This window comes from Thalia democratica, chromosome 2, assembly GCF_965202585.1.
Source record: "Thalia democratica chromosome 2, ktThaDemo2.hap1.1, whole genome shotgun sequence".
Taxonomy (NCBI): domain Eukaryota; kingdom Metazoa; phylum Chordata; class Thaliacea; order Salpida; family Salpidae; genus Thalia; species Thalia democratica.
Window position 1 is genome coordinate 53,543,137 of NC_139166.1, and position 6,000 is coordinate 53,549,136.

Sequence of the window (6,000 nt, forward strand, 5' to 3'; positions counted from 1 at the left end):
ACCAGTTCTAGATAACAGACCAAATCAAATCATGCAAAAGCAACTAATTGTAAGTAGTTTACCAAATAAAATGTTTCAACCAACTGTTAATAATATATCAAACCAAACCTTGCAAAATTATCAAACTTTTTAGTAGACCTTATAACTTTATTTCAAATTCAACCCCTTTCTTTACCGCACCCAACTATGCTTTTATACCTTACAACGTTTTTCAAACTAATCCAGCTTCTAGCAGCTTGGCTAATAATTTAAACTACCACTAACATTAAACTATTTTAATCTCTTAGTCAGGCTCAGCCAACATCAAACTTTAACAGTCTGTTGTCATTAACCACGTCACATTTAATAATTACGTTATTTTTGCAAAATATGCAAATTAATCAACAACTTGCGGAAAATACTCGTGACAATCAATCACGTATTAATCGAGCAGTTTTAAGTCGCCATGCTCAGCAAAATCAACCGTCAACATCTGCACGAAATACTCACGATCAACATCTTCACTCAGACCGTAACTTATAAGATTCTAAAACTCAAATGAAAAAACAGCTAAATTTATTGCAACCTGAGGTTAAGTCTCCGCAGCTTCTAATGTTATAAATTAATTTGCCTTTTGAATTTTTCTGTTTTGTTTTCAAGAAAAATATTCAAGATAAACTATTTTTCCAAACGATATAATTTTTTCTGACATTAATTACTTTGTGTTGTGGCTTGTTTTCTTTTTGGCTAGACTTATTAACTCTTGTTCTACTTTTTTTGTATGGTTTGTTTAAGTTTTTGTTATAGGTACACAAGTATTTTAAAAAGTTCCAGTATTTAATTTTTACAATCGCTTTATGTACTAAATTTACTAAAAAAATGTGATGATTTATAATAAAACATTATAACGTTTTAAAGTCCACTTATTTTACCAAATTTCTATATAAAAAATTGTGCTTAGTTCTAAATTTAAAAAAGTTTTTTTATTTTTCAAATTTACAATTAACATAGTGATAATTTACACTTATGTAAGTTTTATTTAATTTCATATAATAAATTCTTATAAAGTTACTTTTGATAATAATTATTAATAAATTTAGTATAAACATACTTATACTTAAACATTTTTATGATTTTGTTTTAACTAGAACCTTTATGAAAAATAAAAGCAAAAAATATGCTAGATACTCTCTCAATGTGGTAATAAATCTCACGAAGCAAAAAAAAATTATAATTATGTAAGTTTAAAGTAAAGGTTAAGCAAGATACTGAGCAGTACTAGTTGCTGAATATAACTCTGGTTAATGGGACTTATCTTAACTTTTCATTTATTGTTTTTCGTCAAAAACTAGCTCAGAAAATATGTACATTAAAACATTAAGTATTTAGTCTAAAACGAGTATTTTATACTTTTAAAGATTATATCGCCATCTTAAACAAAAACTTTTTGTACTTTTACTAAAGTTGAAAGTCATCCAGTTATATAGCTGTTTTATCTTAAAAAAAACTTTAATTTAAATATATTTTTAACTTTTTTAGTCTTGTTTTAAAAGTTAATGAATTTTTACTATGATATACCTGCGACAAAAGGAAACGCAAATTTGTTTATCGTAAAGAAATCAATTCATCTTTTAAGTTTTTTTCTAATTCACAATAAATATATTTCAGTAAACTTTTAAAATATTTGACACGTTAAATGTAGTACTTTAAGTGTTTGCTTTATTTTAAATACTACAGTGTAATTTGATAAACAAATTAAAAACAATATAAAGCAAATATAAGTTTAGTAGTCGTCAAAATAAATCAAAAAGTTTAAACAGCTAGTAAAATTTCTAAACAAAATAATAACAGTACATACTGTTTAATTTACTATAAACTAATTTATTCGTATAAAAACTAAAAGTTGACTGTTCATAACCATTTTTTTGCATATAATTTATTTTTTGCTTTGTTATTTATAAATAAAACACTAGTATTTTAACTTTAAATATCATTGAATAATCTAACTCTGCTTTATTTGATAAATTGACACTAAAAAGTAAATAGAATATTTCAATTTCGTATAAACTTTATAACTTATGTTTTGCTTTATTAGCTATTTTTAATAAAAGTTAAAACAAAATTTGCACAGACCTCAATAATAAAAATTGTTTTCATAAATTTTCAATTATTTTCAATTATTTGACCATCATCAAACGTTTTACCACAATTTAGCAAGAGTAAAATGAGTGTTTAAATGTGCAAGGTTAGTTTCGTTGTTCAATTTTTTAACTACAATAAAAAATTTAAGTCCATAAACACTCGCAAAAAATGACTAGCATGTTCGTAAATATTATAATTAGCAAATACAAAAGGTTTAGAATTTAACTTTCAAAAATTGAAAAACAGCTGAAAACTGTATTTTACATTAGATTTGTCTTATTTCTATTACAAAAAAGTTTTAAGCAGCAACTATATTTTCAATTTTAGTGTTTATAAATTTTCACCCTAAGCACTTGTTAAAAGTTTCCAATAAATCTAAAAAAGTTATGAAACATTTGAATTACTGTTTACTTCCTTTAAATCAGTAACGACAGTTTTTCTGCTCAGCAATGAATTAGTCTTGTAAGCCCTGTTTCTTTTTACAAACTCAATTTTACCGCTTCCACACAACTTTCTCAACACACGCTTCTTCAGCTTTGCAAAAGACTTTTTGAAGTCCTTGTCCCTTCGTTGGTATATGAAATAGTTCCAAAAGGAGTTGTAGAAGAGCACCACGGTGCAAACGTGGTACACCAGCAAGAGAAATGTTTGCTTCTTCCTGTAGCTTTTCAGGTCGGTGTAGCCCGATTTGACTAAACGCGCCCGTATGGTCATAACTGCGGTTGGCAGCACGCTCACAGTGAACACGGACACCATGATCAACAGCGTCTTGGCGATCCTGACCTCAGTGCGAATGGAGCGTCTTATCTTGTTTTCTTTTATGCGCCTGCGGGTCGAAAGTTGTCTGATTTAAGTTTGTTGATAATAAATAGAAGCAGGGTTTTTTTTTTACTTTTAATCAAAAATATGTTTTAACAGTAAACAATAGTGTTTTTGAGTGAAAATCTCAGCTTAAAAACAAAAAAAAACAAATTCAGAAGATAATCAAATATGTATTTTATATATGTATTGAAAATAAAGTTTGCTTTAATTTGTTGTTATAAAAACTTTTCCTTTAGCTCATTTACAAATCTACACTTTACCATATTATTATTCTAAATTTTTAAAACAATTTATTCAAAACACAAACCTGATACGAAAGTAAAGTACCAGCAACAATACGAAACTAGTAGCGACCATGACCGCCAACATAACAACAATTATTATGAGCGAGCGGAGTCGGCTGGTTTTCTCTCCAACAAAGTATGGCAACGTCTCCACGTACGAAGTCGCGTAGAAATACTCGGTAAGGTTTCCAACGGCCGCTATCCACACAACAACGCATACTCCTACTGTGACGTAACAGTTGTCACGTTTGACATAGCGCTGCGGGAAAACGGTAGCGAAGATTCGATCGAAGCTTGCGGCGATTAGAGTGAAGAGCGATACTAGAAACGATAGCCAGCTTACAAAGCCTACAAAACGCGCGAAAGAATCGGGTTCAGACTTCTGCATATCACGCATGTTTGTGACAAAGTCATCTAAATCAAATAAAATATTAAATTCATTTAAAAATTGTCTATTAGCTGTCGCTACACTATTAAACCTCTTCATAACAAAATAAATCGACGGAACGAAACCAAACAGTCCTAGCATGAGATCAGCAACAGCTAAATTGATTCTATAGATAAGTTGCGGAGTTTTCGTCTTAGGGACTTTCCCAAATATGTACAAAACTATGGCGTTAACGGCAACTATTGCAAGGGCCGATGTAGTATGAAAAAAATGCAAGAAGTATGTGCTGCCCGTGCATCTGAAATAATGATCGCTTATTACAAATGATGACACGGCAATCTCTACAATCAAGATAAAAAAATATATAGTTACATAGAAAAATATGAAAAATGCATATATACTAAAAAAAACATAAATCTTTAGTTACTAACAGAAATTAAAAACTATTTAGTTTAAATCATAAAAAACATTATTTATAATTTTCTGAAACTAGGTTTTAAACAACACTTTTTTTAAACTAACAATGATGATGCACACATTGAAACAGAAATCTGATTCATGTTATTTAAATCTGCTCCACACCAAATGTACTCACAAAACGGAAAATAAAGTTCCTTGACTTCTGCAAATTTACCGGCACTGCTGCCGTTGTTAATCATCAGAACTTTGTCGTACAGTGCTGCTTGATAACAAGGTTTCTGCAGTTTTTCTTTACTAAGTATACCAAGAGCCAAAACCGTAGTACTCCAGTTTTGTTTCGCGCCAATTTCCTCACTACATTTATCAATTAACTTTTTCTTCTCGCAATGGCGATCATATACAAGCTCTGTAAACTTGTTTACTTGAAAATTTCTTTCTTTACATTCATTCTTCATTAACTCAGAACAGTTTTGGTTTTTTATTACTTCAAGGTACGTTGTAAGAGAGTTGTTAAATTTTTCTATGCTGAGTTCAAACACTTGGCTCATTAACTCACATGCATACTTATGGATTTCTGCAGAACAATATTAAAGCTTGTAATTATTTTAGTAATTTTAAAACTAGTAAAAAAGTCATTCGGTTAAACAACTTAGAAAATAAACCAAAAATTCTTTTGTAAAATTACGTTTAATAACAAATCATCAGTAAATTAAAAATTGAGTTTGGAAAGTAAACCTAGTTTAGCATGCATTTTCATATGATTTTTTAACTACAGTAATTTAGTATACTTTATCGTTTATTAAATAAAATTACAAAAAGTTTAGATCTATATATAAAACTATAAAATTAATAAGTACATATCAATATAGTTGCAAAAAAAAAATATTTTAAATATCTATTTGTGTTCTTTAAGCCTTATTTATATATGCCTATATTTCTAAATTGTTTTAGAATTGTAAAGAACACTATAGCATTATTATGTCTGTAAAGTATTTTAGTAGAAAATAGAAATTAGAATTGTTAACTACCTTTATTTGAAGTCATTTGATTTGCACGGCATAAAATGAAGCTATTAATAAATATTATTAGTAGAAAAAAATTCATGTTAGTTGATAGAACTGTAATTTTTGTTTTTCAACTGAATAAGCGCTACATTTAAATAAAAATTATTTAATTAGTTTATTAATTCCAACACTATTTTTTTTAATTTTTAAAAACTTTTTAAATTTATCTTTTTTACTGTTATTATTAGTAGCTTAAACCCTTAAAATTTTTGCTAACATTTTATCTAGGATACAGAAATAAAGTATTAAAAAATACTTTATGAGTACAAATAAAATATTTCATGTCTATTACATAAAAGCAAACTTAATCTTAAGTAAATTCTGTAAGTAACGTCATTCATTAAAATAGTTAGTAACAAACTCATACTCTAATAAAATTTAGGATTCTATTGCTATCTAAGTTTACTAAAACTTTTACAACTAAACCTTTATTTAAATCCATCAGAAGATAAAAAAAAATCTTTAAACAACTAAACTTCAAGTACATAGAATTGAATTTTTAGCCTGTAAGCTAAACGATACTAGTAATTTTATCTAAACTTATAAATGAAAACAAAAGGTATATTACCTTAAGTTTATTGTTAAAGCTTAAATAAAAACAAACGTAATTTTACGTAAAACGTTTCTGGTAAGTTTTAACACCTATAAAACTTCTTTTAACTAATTTCAAAGTTTCTAATTATACTTTAGACAAATAATAAAAACACGACAAGTAAACTTTACGCATAGCTTTTTGTAACTAAAGAAGATACTAAAAACCATTAATAGGTTATTTAGATAAAAAATAGTATTTCAAAACTTTAATAATTTATAATTACTTGTAGTAAGTTAATATGCTTACCACAAGCTTAATAAGCATTAAAAATATTTATTTTCTATTAACTTTTTTCTTAGTTATACT